The sequence below is a fragment of the Fundulus heteroclitus genome, chromosome 16 (assembly GCF_011125445.2).
Source record: "Fundulus heteroclitus isolate FHET01 chromosome 16, MU-UCD_Fhet_4.1, whole genome shotgun sequence".
Lineage (NCBI taxonomy): Eukaryota > Metazoa > Chordata > Actinopteri > Cyprinodontiformes > Fundulidae > Fundulus > Fundulus heteroclitus.
Window position 1 is genome coordinate 5,745,405 of NC_046376.1, and position 14,660 is coordinate 5,760,064.

A 14,660-nucleotide genomic window follows, 5' to 3' on the forward strand; every position below is an offset into this window, starting at 1 on the left:
TGCTTCTCCCTCCTCTATGTAAGTTTGAGCAGGTCTCTCTCTCTCTCTCTCTCTCCCTCTCTCTTTCTCTCTGTCTAAGGGGGCAGTTTGTTAAAGCCTCATTGCGCCTGTTCGAGGCGTCAATGTGTCTGAACTTTATTCAATCAGATCTGTAAAACCCTGCAGGACACTTCACTGTGTTCTTAGAATCAAACGGTCACCGCAACCGGGCCGACTACTAGAGTGATATCTTTCAAGTTTATGTTGATTTTATTTTAACCCTGACACTATATATGTAACAATTTTTTTCATTTTATTTTTTCTGTATTTCAGATTTTAACGGTCATGATTATATAGATGAATATCCCAGCTCTTCGAACCAGGTCAATCCTAATGTGTACCACGGAGAATTAGCGGGCATTCAACCTCAACCGGACAGACAGCGAACGCAACGTCAAAATCGACTGCGCCGCCAGAGGAGACGTGAAATAGGGTTTCAAAACGCCTTGGGCTCTGCGCGTCAGAGGATCGGAGAACTTGAAGCTACATACATTGTGATCAGCCCTCCTGAGTCTCCCGTTCGAAACGTTGTGAATTCACCGGATCGAACCGTCCAGGACTCACACGGCGTCAGCAGTCGAGAGGCTACCCGACACACGTCGTTTCACGGAGCAGATGCTGCACCGGTTCAGGACCCACACGCAACGCGTAAGTTAACTATTTTAACTCTGAACCTAACCCTGATTGTACATCTCCGAAGTATCTCGGTTCGTTTACTGTATTTGCTTATTTACCCGACAGTAACAAACCACCGAGACATTCTCGTTGAAGCAGCGTTTACAGCGGGAATTCAGCTACCCTTAGCCGGATTTAACCGGCCGGATGATAAATTACCTTTTTTTTTTTTTTGTTTTCCCTCATGTAGAGAATGTTTTTAAAGTATCTCTTTGTATGTTTATGATTCCTTCAGTAACCCAGAATACACCGGCTGAATCTCTGTTTGTTGCAGACGTTCCTTCCCACACCTCAACCCCTCAGCCGGAAGGTAAATGAATAGCAGTTTGTTACTATTTTATCCAGTATTTATATTTAACTTTATAAATAAAATTTCTTCAGCTGCAGCCCGTGCAGCGTATCTCACCCCTCCACGAGTAGCTTCCAGGGCAAACATACCAGAGCAGACTCCACCACCAACAGCAGAAGCTCCTCAGTCCAGCTGTAAGCTAAGCCCTCAATTGGTCATTGTTATTTTTATTCTGTAGTTATATTTTATTTATTTGTTTGTTTGTGACAGCAGCCCATGCAGACACAGCCAGTGAACCATTAGAGTATCTCACCCCTCCACGAGTAGCTTCTAGGGCAAGCATACCAGAGCAGACTCCACGAGCAGCTTCTCGGGCAGACATAGTTGTGCAGCGTGCACAAGCAGCTTCTACACCATCGCCCTGCTGTAAGCTAAGCCCTCAATTGGTCATTTGTTATTTTTATTCTGTAGTTATATTTTATTTATTTGTTTGTTTGTAACAGCAGCCCATGCAGACACAGCCAGTGAACCATTAGAGTATCTCACCCCTCCACGAGCAGCTTCCAGGGCAAGCATACCAGAGCAGACTCCACGAGCAGCTTCCCGGGCAATCATACCAGAGCAGACTCCACCAGCAGCAGCTCCTCAGCCCAGCTGTAAGCCCTCAATTGGTCATTGTTATTTTTATTCTGTAGTTATATTTTATTTATTTATTAATTTATTCTTTATGCTCATGTTTGCAGTAACTCGAGCCACCCCTAGTTTGATCAGCCTCCATTCATCTGTCCTGAAGCTGCAACAAGACATCCGTTGGATAATCACCAAAGCTTGTGCTGTGAAAAGAATTATTCTGGGTATTATTTAATTTAAAAGCGTTCATAGAGTTAGTTTGTGATATATTAATTGTATTCAATCCTGATTACGTTAAAAATCTTAATGATATTCTATTTTTTATTTGTATCACAGAAACCTCAACGATTATTGAGCAAATTCCGCCGTCAGGAGACGGAGCACAGCTCTACTGCATGCAGGCTGGAGAACTTGTGAGATCCTGCCAGATCCAGCTGGATCAACTGTTCCGGCCGCTTGCATTGCATCGTACAGCAAGTGAACAGAGACATCCTTGCTTGATCAGCCTCCGTTCATCTGTCCTGAAGCTGCAACAAGACATCGGTTGAATATTCATCAAAGCTTGTGCAGTGAAAACGATTATTCTGGATATTATTTAATTTCAAAGCTTTCATAGAATTAGTTTATGATATATTAAATGTATTCAACCCTGATTATGTTAAAAATTCTAATTATATTCTATTTTTTATTTGTATCACAGAAACCTCAACGGTTATTGAGCAAATTCCGTCGTCAGGAGACGGAGCACAGCTCTACTGCATGCAGGCTGGAGAACTTGTGAGATCCTGCCAGATCCTGCTCGAACAGCTGTTCCAGTCATCAAGACTCCACTCAGTGTAATCAAGTAAAATTGTGACCTCTGTAAACATGGGTAGCCAGCAAATGAGAGATGCGTTTTATGAAATGTTGAAAGCTGTAAACGAATTACAAAATATACCTGTTCATGATACGTCTGGGGCTGCTAATTTACATGAAGGTAATGGTTCACGGGATAGACAACAGGTTCACGCCGGCCAGGGTTGGAATTTTGAACGTTTATCGTTGCTAGAAGAAGCCCTCCAATAATTAAACGCATCCTCCTCTCAGCCATTTAACCCTAATCCTGCAGGCAAACAGTCTCCTCATCACCACCTGCAGCAGCATGGGGGTAGTTTAAATCATAATCCATCTGGTTCTTCTAATACAGTTTTGCAAAACCCCACCTCCAGCACGCATCAACTGCCAGACATGCAGGGCCTGCAGGATCAACCCTGCACCAGCCGGTCAGCTGTAAACAGCTCTGAGCACACTCAGCAGTCCTCTACATCCAGCATCCAGCGCGACCGCTTCAATGTCACAGAAATAAGACGCTCTTTAAACATCACCGCTTTGCAGCCTGGTGAGATCCCTAATCCCGTAGAATTTTACACACAGGTTTATGATGTTCTTGCTGACTTGGCAGAATCTGTTATACCTCTTACCTCCCGTAACGACATTATTCAACTTGAATTAAGCGGGCAGGGGTTTTCTCATCATACCATCATACAAGTCGATGACGAAGGTGATTCAATTTTGCCTGCATTTCAGGAATTTTTAGACGACTTATCACAATCTAACGAGGAATTAACTGACCCCCCTAGGGCCAAAACCAAAATTTCCAGGGCGGGCGGGCGTAACGAGACCCTCCATTTCCGTACAGCCCCGTACGGCCCCAATGCCCAGGTATGCGCGGCGGCGTGCCGACGCTCGCTGCGGCCGGGCCGGCCCCCTTAAAAATCGGAAGGCCGGCCGGCCGGGTGCGGTGCGGATCCCCGCCCGCCCCGCCGCCGTCCCGCACGCCGGCCGTGCGGCGGCCCCCCAAAGAAGGCCCTTCTCCGCTCGCAGCGCGGGCTCCATCCACAGTGTGGCGCCTGGGGGTAGGGTCAGGAACTGTACGGCCCGTACGCAGGCGGGGGAGGGCCATACAGCCCGCGGTGGGCGGGAGGGAAAAAATGGGAAAGGTTCACGCATTGGCCGAGCCCGCGCGTCCGTCGAAGTGGCGCGATTTTGGGAGGGGCCAGGCGGCCGAAACGTAGACCGGCCGTACAGGACCCACAGATTTTCTTTTGCCGCTGGCGTTGGGGCCTTCGACGCCACCAACCTGTCGGAGAGGGGATGGCGCCAGCGTGGCAGGGGGCGGGAAGGGAAAAACAGGAAAGGTTCACGCATTGGCCGAGCCCACACATCCGTCAAAGTGGCGCGTTTTTGGGAGGGCCAAGGGGCCGAAACGTGGACCGGCCGTACAGGACCCATAGATTCCCTTTGCCGCTGGCGTCGGGTCTTCGGCGCCACCAACCTGTCGGAGAGGGGATGGCGCCAGCGCGGCAGGGGGCGGGAAGGGAAAAACGGGAAAGGTTCACCCATTGGCCGAACCCGTGTGTCCGTCGAAGTGGCCCGTTTTTGGGAGGGCCAAGCGGCCGAAACGTGGACCGGCCATACAGGACCCATAGACTCCCTTTGCTGCTGGCGTCGGGCCAGAACTAAAAAAAAAATGCCACTTATTTTAATATAATGTTAAAATTATTATTTTACCCGTTTGCAAAGCTTCCAGATCCCTAATCCCTAATGTGAAATAAAAAAAAAAATTAATCTCCCACTTCCAGGCTGGGGGTGTCTCAGTTAGAGACCTCTCCCCAGGAAGAGTGCCTCTCGCTGTGTAAGAGTGCTGGAACGATGACCCCCCCTGCTGGAGCTCTCACATGCATTAGGCAACATCTCTAAATGTTTGATAGGACAGGTTACAGTTTGTAACAGTGGTAGTCACATGCTGAACTTCATAAAACAATGTTATATATATTAAAAATAACCTACCGCGATATGTACACTAATATGTACGGCAGCTACCGCGTTATGTACACTTTATATGTACATCACCTACCGTGATATGTACAGTTTATAATTACGGCAGCTACTGCGTTATGTACACTTTATATGTACGGCAGCTACGGCGTTATGTACACTTTATATGTACGGCAGGTACGGCGTTATGTACACTTTATATGTACGGCAGGTACGGCGTTATGTACACTTTATATGTACGGCAGCTACGGCGTTATGTACACTTTATATGTACATCACCTACCGTGATATGTACAGTTTATAATTACGTCAGCTACTGCGTTATGTACACTTTATATGTACGCCAGCTACCGCGTTATGTACACTTTATATGTACATCACCTACCGTGATATGTACAGTTTATAATTACGCCAGCTACCGCATTATGTACACTTTATATGTACGGCAGCTACGGCGTTATGTACACTTTATATGTACGGCAGCTACGGCGTTATGTACACTTTATTTGTATGTCAGCTACCGCGTTATGTACACTTTATATGTATGTCAGCTACCGCGTTATGTACACTTTATATGTACGTCAGCTACCGCGTTATGTACACTTTATATGTACGTCAGCTACCGCGTTATGTACATCTAGGACCTAAAAAAAGCCACTCTTTAAAAGATAATGTTCAAATTATTATTAAATCTGTTTCCAAATTTCCCTTCCAGAGTCCTATTAAGAAATTAGAAAAATATTTCAAAGTACAAGATGTGTATTTGCTTTAATGTTGTAAATGAGAATATGATGGCCGAGGTGAGATTCGAACCCTGCTCCTCTGCTACACCCCTTAGCCCCTATATATAGGGGCAGATAGCCATTTTATACTCCCATGTTTCCTGTACAGCCTCCCTCCTTCCGTACACCTTGGCCCTCTGTGTTTTCCTGCTCTAACTCTACTCCTCAGGTGTGCCTAGTTGGCTGAGGAGGCATGGCCCACACCTGCAGCTCGTTGCAGGCGGCTTCCTCTGGCTTCTTAAGCAGAGCGCTGACAGATGGAAGACGCCAGAGCCTTAAGCAGTCGTGGTACGACGTGGCCTATGACCCAACTCCTGAATACCTGCTGGTGAGTTTTTTCGTCTTTGAACTTTGACTAATTTTGGATCTCCCTGTTTTTGTCACAGTTTTTGGTGCTTGGATGCACTCACCTGTCTTGACGTCTTGTCCAAAGAACCAGACCTACAGAATCCTCTTGCTCAGATTTTGCTCTGGCTCACCCCTCATACTCCCTGGATGTTACCCAGCGGGGCCTGAGATTCCCCCTCCCGGATTCTGCTGGTTCTTCCCTCACTCTGGTCAATCCATCTGTCACCCACTTCCGAGGAGGCTCGCTCTGGATCCCTCACCAGTAACATCAGCCACTAGCCGCCGAACACCAACAGGGGTAGGATCACAGAGTTCCGTCGGCACTACTTCTCCCCGGTTAGGTCCGCCCAGCTTTATGGTAAGCAGCGCAGCCTCTAGTAGTTCTCCTGGTTCACCTTTCAGAGTCACTTACTCTTCTTCTCTTTGCAGTCTCTCCAGCCGTGACGTTCTGACCCTGCCGAGTTGTCCATAGTCCCGTCCGTTATATCTGCCTGTTTCCTAAATAAACATCTTAAAACTGTGCTTTGCTTCCTGATCGTATCTGCATGTGGGCTCGTCATCTGAAAACCATGACAGTACCAAGTTTGGTACACTTCTTTTTAGGAGGCCTGGATTAAGGCCTCATCAAGGTGAAAAAAACAGCTGCTGGCAGACAAAAGAAACAGCCACATGTGCTCAGATGGGCTTGTTTCAATCGTCTCCATTTACTGTTTCGTTTGGTACCAAGTTTGTGAGGCTACGATGCTCCTTTGCTAAACAGTGGCACAAAACACTGGTTTCTAGGCGGCTCCATTGAGGCCTCCTAAGCAAGGTGAAAAACCCAGCTGCTGGGAGACAAAGGAAAAAGCTACATGGGCTCAAGTGGGCTTGTTTCGATCGTCTCTATTTACTGTTTCGTTTGGTACCAAGTTTGTGAGGCTACGATGCTGCTTTGCTAAACAGTGGCACAGAACACTGCTTTCTAGGCGGCTCCATTGAGGCCTCCTAAGCAAGGTGAAAAACCCAGCTGCTTGGAGACAAAGGAAAAAGGTACATGGGCTCAAGTGGGCTTGTTTCTATCGTTTCCATTGACTCTTTTGTTTGGTACCAAGTTTGTTACCCTTTGTTGCTCCTATGCTGAACAGTGGCACAAAACACACTGCTTCTCTATGTTTTGTGCATCTCTTTTTCATACTTCAAACGGTTGCCATTCTTAGACGCAAGCACCCAGAGGCACAAAAATCACAGACGGCGGTTGAGGGGTGAGCTAGAACTCATATCTAAATTTTGGTATCACTGCGCATAAATAAACCTTTCTGCCTCAGCTTTTGAGACTCAAATACTGTCTTGAGCCCTTAGAAAGTTGGCTGATTTTTTTCGGGGCAAACAGCTTTTGTTGTTTTTTTCACAGGAGGCTGATTTTAAGAGGAGATTGATTTTATGAGGAGCAGAACCTGTGATTTTGAACTCCCTGGGTGGTTCCACGTGGACACAGTGGGGGTCAAAAGGTGAAAGTCTGCAACCTTTGATGGCACACAGCTCACACAGTTTGTCTGTTCCAGCTCCAACTCGGCATACAGGAGCCCCTTTGAGGCATCTACCAACAGGTAAGAGCTCATACCTGTATCCCCTTCCTATAGCTACTTCCTTTTAGCAATGAGATAAAAAGATGTGGTTAGTGGCATGTTGTAGAGCACTTCCAGGAAATGAGCATTTATAAGTTTGGTCCAAATCCATGAGCTGCAAAGGCCTCAATTATCAAAAATCAAATATTGCTTGGCTGGTGGCATAGCTCCAGAAACAAAACGGGCCCAGATTTCCACTCTTGGCCATATGCTGCAGTACCATTTCCCACCACCATTGGTGCTATTGATATTTGGACAGGCCTGTACACCATCCCTCCTTCTGTACACCTTGGCCCCTAAAAAACGCGCATAATTAAATAAGCCACGGTCTCGGCCAATAGCAAAAGCTTCCCCACTTTTCCCTTCCCGCCCGTAGTTGGTTCGTGCAGTGCTCTTTCCGACACGTTGGTGGCGCTATGCTGGGTGGGCTAATAAGCCATTGTAAAGCAATGGAACCAGTTCCGTACAGCCTCCCTCCTTCCGTACACCTTGGCCCCTAAAAAACGCGCATAATTAAATAAGCCACGGTCTCGGCCAATAGCAGAAGCTTCCCCACTTTTCCCTTACCGCCCGTAGTTGGTTCGTGCAGTGCTCTTTCCGACACGTTGGTGGCGCTATGCTGGGTGGGCTAATAAGCCATTGTAAAGCAATGGAACCAGTTCCGTACAGCCTCCCTCCTTCCGTACACCTTGGCCATTGTAAAGCAATGGAACCAGTTCCGTACAGCCTCGCTCCTTCTGTACACCTTGGCCCCTAAAAAAACGGCCATAATTAAATAAGCCACGGACTCAGCCAATAGCAGAAACTTCCCCACTTTTCCCCTCCCGTCCGTAGTTGTGTTCGTGCAGTGCACTTTCCGACACGTTGGTGGCGCGATCCTGGGTGGTCTAAGCCAGTGGTTCTCAACCGGTGGGGCGCGCCCCCCCGGGGGGGCGCCGACACTCTCCCGGGGGGGCGCGAGTAGGCTACAGGATGGGAGTGGAAAAAAACTGGAAAAAAAAAATTGCACTTTTTTTTTATCACTAAACTACTTTCATAAAAAGTTAAAGTTTTGTATATACATAACTCCTGAATAAAAATTAAAATGTGTTTGGACTGATTTAAAAAAAAAAGTTTTGAACAAATTTGATTGTTTTGTCGATAGTGAGCGCAAATGCAGGTGATAAGCGGTTTTCATCCAGGTTTTTCGCGCATGCGCGCCGGACTGGAAGGAAGCTGACGAGTTCTCGGCATATTTTTCTTCTTTAGATAACGTATCACAAGATCGTTTTAAGAGTAAGTTGATGGTTGATGGTATCATATTGCCAGATTTATACAGCAAAAGCCTGAAGGGACGGAGGGAGTCTGTGAAATGCTGGCCAAGGCTTGTACGGCGACATAGCTAGTAGTTTAGCTGCCTTATAAACACGGCAGGCAATACACATTAGAGAGCATGGAACCATGAACCCACTGGACGGCTAAGAATTATTTTATATCGGGACATAGACACCAGCAACCCCCGCGACCCCATGAGGGATTAAGCGGGTCAGAAAATGGATGGATGGACGTTCAGACATGTTTGTGTACCAGCAGAAAGCGGACACACAGCAGACACACAGCGCTTCAGCAAAGAGGACGAGCCGCCCGGTAGGTTAAACAAACATTGTTCACTAAGGATTATTTCGGTGTTTTTGTCCTATTAATCCTTTTCACAGACTCATACCAGAGGGTTTGCATACATTGTACATGTATGTATATTTAAAAAATCGCCGTAGTTAGCAGCTGTAGTGCAGACCGCGGTGAAGTTAGCTTGACATTGGACATTCAACCTCCGCGGAGTCAGCGGGATCTAGCTCACGGTTGATCCGGTTGAAGGACTCCGATTTCGGCTAGCGTGTCTCAGCTGCTCCCTTCTCCCATACGCGGTGGGACCGTCAATAAATCTGATTTGATTTTTGTTTCTCAAGACGCTCCGCTGACGCCGCGGAGCTTGAGTGTCCATGTCAAGCCAACTTCACCGCGGTCTAGTGCGAGCCAGAAAGTAGCGCTACATACTTGGCCGAATGATTAAAAGGTCCGAAAGAAATGGGATACATTCGTAAAAGAAACGGGAAAGGACTGGATTGCCAGCAGTGACAAAAGTGTTTTATGCAATTCACACTTCACAAGCGAGGATTGTGAGGGGTACTTACAATGGAGCATGGGCTCTATGTGTTGGCCAGCGTTAGATATAGTCTCCTCAGGTTCACCTTGTGCAAACTCCGTTTCTTCATATATTAATTTCTTATCTGAGTCGCCGATGCTTGAGGGGGAGTTTGAAGATGTATCAGACATTTTTTTTTATTTATTTTTTTGTACGTAGAGTAAGAGTTATTAATAAAATTGAACAAATCGGTAGCAAAAGACGTAGTATTTGCAGGCTGATGCACGGTACTAGTTCTGTTTGTGACGTCGCATTCCGGAACAACCCGAATGCAGAACGTTCGTGCTCTTTCGACAATGTAGAAATTGTCCTTCAAGTTTTATCAAAATTACTTCCAAACGGCGCACATAATTCACATATAATATACATTTCTTTACTCTGGTGACTATTTGAATGCATCTGGCAAAAAATACGTTCAGTCCAAGAGTTAGACTAGTAATGATAATAGGCCAACTGATGATAATAATAATGATAATAATAATAACAACAACAATAAAGCATGTAACCTCATATTTATATAGCAATAGCCTTGTAATAATGATAGGCATATACTACTCATAATAATAATAATAATAATAATAATAATAATAGTAATAATAATAATGCCTGCAAGCTCACATTAGAAGTCTGGTGCTACTGCCAATTATAGCAATAGCCTAGTAATGATGATAGGCCTACTGATGATGATGATAATAATAATAATAATAATAATAATAATAATAATAATAATAATAACAAAAAAAGCATGTAACCTCACAATTATATAGCAATAGCCTAGTAATGGTGATAGGCCTACTGATGATAATAATAATAATAATAATAATAATAATAATAATAATAATAACAAAAAAAAGCATGTAACCTCACAATTATATAGCAATAGCCTAGTAATGGTGATAGGCCTATACTACTCATAATAATAATAATAATAATGCCTGCAAGCTCACATTAGAAGTCTGGTGCTACTGCCAATTATAACAATAGCCTAGAAATGATAATAGACCTACCTACCGCTACTGATGATGGTAATAATAATAATGTGGGCCTAAAAATAATAGCCTAGGGCTATCTATCTATCTATCTATCTATCTATCTATCTATCTATGCAAGGTAGAGCGGGGCGGGGCGGGGGGATGGGGGATCTGGGCGGGGGGCACTGGGGCCCCAACTGCAACGAACCAGCTTTGGGGGGGCCCAGCTTGCAAAAAGTTGAGAACCCCTGGTCTAAGCCATTGTAACGTACAGCTATCCTCCTTTCGTACGCGCCCCCCCTCCGATCCCCCCCGATTCGCTAAATCTAGAAGAGAACGCCATCACATGGTGCACGGAAGGCAGCACACCCATACGAAACGCCGACTCGGACCAAGCGGGCGAAATGCTGGAGCTTTTATTGTGCGCGTACGTACACTACCACGTAACGAACACACGCATACTGATTGTATGTGTAAATCCGTTCGTACGGTATTCAAAATCATTGCGGCTGTACGGCCGAAGTCGACGTTTCGTACGATTTTCCCTTGACAATGTAGAAATTGTCCTTCAGGTTGTAAGAATGCCAAGCGGGGGTGCAAAACGGTTGTTAAAACGTTAGACTGTGAACTGATCCATAAAAAAACGGCGGCATCTATGTATTGTTGAAAATTCTTCTAATCAACTTTGTTTTGCAACAAGTCTAGCACATCTCTTTAATCCGACTTTTACAGACAGTGAAGCCGTCCACCAAGGGACAATTTGGCAGCATATGGCAGGTCTGACCGAGCAGACTACAGTAACTTTCGGTGATTTGAAAATATTCTCAACAGGAAAATTGTCGTTTTCTATAAAGACAGCAAGGATGCACTGCTTCGTAATTTCCAGACTGACTTTTCAGATCGTTCAAATCCAATTTTTTTGTTTCTGTTCAAAAATCATTAATATGGAATTAAAAGTCTCACAGCATTCACAGGCTCTAATTACATCTGCAGCTATGTCAACAGACATAACTGTGAAGGTCGCTGTGCGGTTTGCCTTGATCCGAACTGTACGATGCAGCCGTACAGTTCTGTGCAATGCATAGACTGTAAGCGCATATGTCGTAATCTGCAATGTTTTAATTGCCACAAGGTGCCCAGATTGAAGCCCAAACTCAACAAGCATGTGAGTAGCTGTGACACCACTAAATTCTGTCCTGTTTGTAAAAAGCTATATGATTTGTCAGCCGGCAAAGAGAGCAAACCTCACGAGTGTTCCATAAAATGTCCGATCTGTCATGAGAAAGTGCCTGCCGGTGCTGATGTAACGTTAAACGGTCATCAGTGTTATATTCAGCCAAGTCTGACTGATGCTGAACTCAATGACAAATTGGTTTTCTACGATCTCGAAACTTTTACAGATAAGTCTGGTTCAACATTCCATATCTTGCTTGCGCAAAAACATTGAAGGGGGAAACTTGGTATTCCTATGGATTGAACTGTGTCAAGGAGCTTCTGCTCCATTTTCGGAGACCTTGTTATAGAGGTTATACTTTTCTAGCTCACAACAGCCGAGGATTTGACTCTTACTTGATTCTGAGTGTGATGGTTCAGTTGGGTATAAAACCACATTTAATAACGCAGGGAAGTAAAGTTCTCTGTTTTACCGAGCGGGACCACAGTCTTAAATTCATAGACAGTCTCTCATTCCTTACCATGAAACTCAGCCAGATGCCAAAAACATTAGGCTTCACTGATCACTAAAGTTTTTTTTCCCCCACTTGTTCTCCTCTGAGAAGACTTTAAACTACGTATGTCCGCTTCCTCCACCTAGTTTCTACGCTGTGGAACACATGAACCCCGCCGAGCAGGAACGTTTTTTCCAGCTGGTACAACGAGGCCTGTAAGCACCCCTTTGACATTCAGAAAGAGGCTCTTATTATTGCAAAAATGACGTGGAGATTCTTTTCAGGGCTTGTGTGAAATTCAGAGAAGAGTTCTTTAAAGAGACAAATGTGGATCCATTAAAGTCCATAACAATAGCAGCTGCTTGTATTAAAGCTTTTACTTCAAATTTCCTGCTCCCTAACACTTTAGCCATACCTTCCCCCGTGGATTACCGCTGGCAGTGCAAGACTTTTTCGTATGCGTTCATTCAGTGGTTAGAGTGGGTAGCTGCTGAACGGGGCATTTTCATTCAACATTCTCTTAATCGAGGTGAAATGAAAGTGGGGCCTTATTATGTGGATGGATTTGCAGAGATTCGAGGAGTAAAGACTGTGTTTGAGTTCAATGTATGATTTTATCATGAATGTCCCACCTGTTTTCCAGCTGACCAGAAATGCCCGCTCAGAGGAGTCTGTTTTGAGACTTTCCATTATGCTACCATGGAGAGAGCAAGGGTGTTGGTATCGGTTTATGGGGTACATGTGGAGATGATGTGGGAACATACTTGGAGTTTGATGAAGGCGTCACACTCGGGTCTCAAAAAGTTTCTGGACTGTTTCAGCGCACCTGTACCTCTTCGCCCTCGAGATGGTTTGTTTGGGGGTCGAACTTGTGCTCTTAGGCTCAGGTACACGGCCGGAGAGAATGAGTCTGTACGTTATGTAGATTTCACATCTTTGTATCCATTTGTGAATGCCAACTGCAGCTATCCGTTAGGCCATAGCAAAATCATTTGCAAAGATTTTGATGATCCTCATAACTATTTCGGCTTCATCAGGGCGACCGTGTACCCGCCTCGTGGTCTGTTTTTCCCCGTTCTGCCATACAAGACATCTACCGGTAAACTGGTGTTCACACTGTGCCGGGCTTGCACCGAGATGAACTACCAGTCGGGTCCTTGCACTCACTCTGACGAAGAGAGAGCGTTAACAGGTGTATGGGTAAGTGTGGAATTCAACAAGGCTCTTGAGCAGGGATATCGGCTTGCTAATATCACTGAGGTTTGGCATTTTGAAAAACAGAGCAGTTCAATCTTTAAACCGTATATCCACACATTTCTCAAGGGTAAACAGTAGGCTTCAGGTTTCCCAGCTGAAGCTACGGACGAGGAAAGTCGTATGAAATATGTGGCAGACTACAAACGTGAGCAAGGTATCCAGCTAGATGTACGGAAGATTGAGGTGAATCCGGCTAAAAGGCAGGTGGCAAAATTGTGTCTGAACAGTTTTTGGGGCAAATTTGCATAGATAAATGATTTGGCTCAGACAAGCATTGTCAGCGAGCCCGAAGAGTTTTTCAACTTTCTATTTTCCGGTAAATACACAGTAAGCTACTTTCACTTCCTGAACGATGAAATGTGTATGGTTCAGAGGAAATGCAAAAAAACGATGCGTCTCTCCACCCAATAATGTCTTCATCGCTGCCTTTACAACCGCCCACGCACGTCTGAAATTGTACACCTGTCTCGAAAGACTTAAACAGCGAGTTCCGTACATTGACACGGACAGTCTGATCTACGTGGTAAAACCGGGTCAGACCTCCCTCGAGCTCGGACATTTATTTGGTGACTTGACTGATGAACTTTCAGGTGATTCGATAGACGAATATGTTTCCGCAAGTCCAAAAAGCTACGCCTACCGGACCAGAAGCCAGAAACGGGTTGTGATGAAGTTTAAAGGTATCAGTCTGACTCGTAAATGCTGTGAGACAGTGAATTTTGACAGTGTAAAAGAGCTGGTTGAAGGTTATTTGCAAGGTTCTACAGGGGATGTTTTACAAGCTACACAGCACACCATCAGAACACATAAAAGAAACTTCCAGCTTCAAAATGCCACATTTCAGAAAACGCTCCGTGTGGTGTATGACAAGAGAAGGCTTTTTTCTGACGGTACAACTCTTCCGTTTGGTTATTAAAGGTTAACTGAGAAAAATAAAAAATCTAAATAAAATGTCTCTCTCCCGTGAAACACAGGAGGTCGAATTTGATCCTAGATTCAAAACTCCCTTTTCACTTCTAATAGCAGGGCCGAGTGGTTGTGGTAAATCTTTTTTTGTTTAAAGTGTTTTGCAGAATTATAACCATGTTATGGATGTTGTTCCTGTAAATATCGTTTGGATTTACACCTGTTTTCAAAGTATGTATTCTGAATTGCAAAAAATTAATAAAAAGATTAAATTCATCGAAGGACTACCTGATTCTTTTGATGATGAAAATCTGTTTCCTCCTGATCAAAATCCTTTGGTTATTTTAGACTATGTGATTTTCCAGGCTTCAGACCATCCGGAAGTGGTGAAAATTTTCACTCAATACAGACATCATAAAAATATGAGTGTTATAATGTTAACCCAGAATATTTTTCATAAAGGGAAGTATAGCCGAACCATTAGTTTAAACGC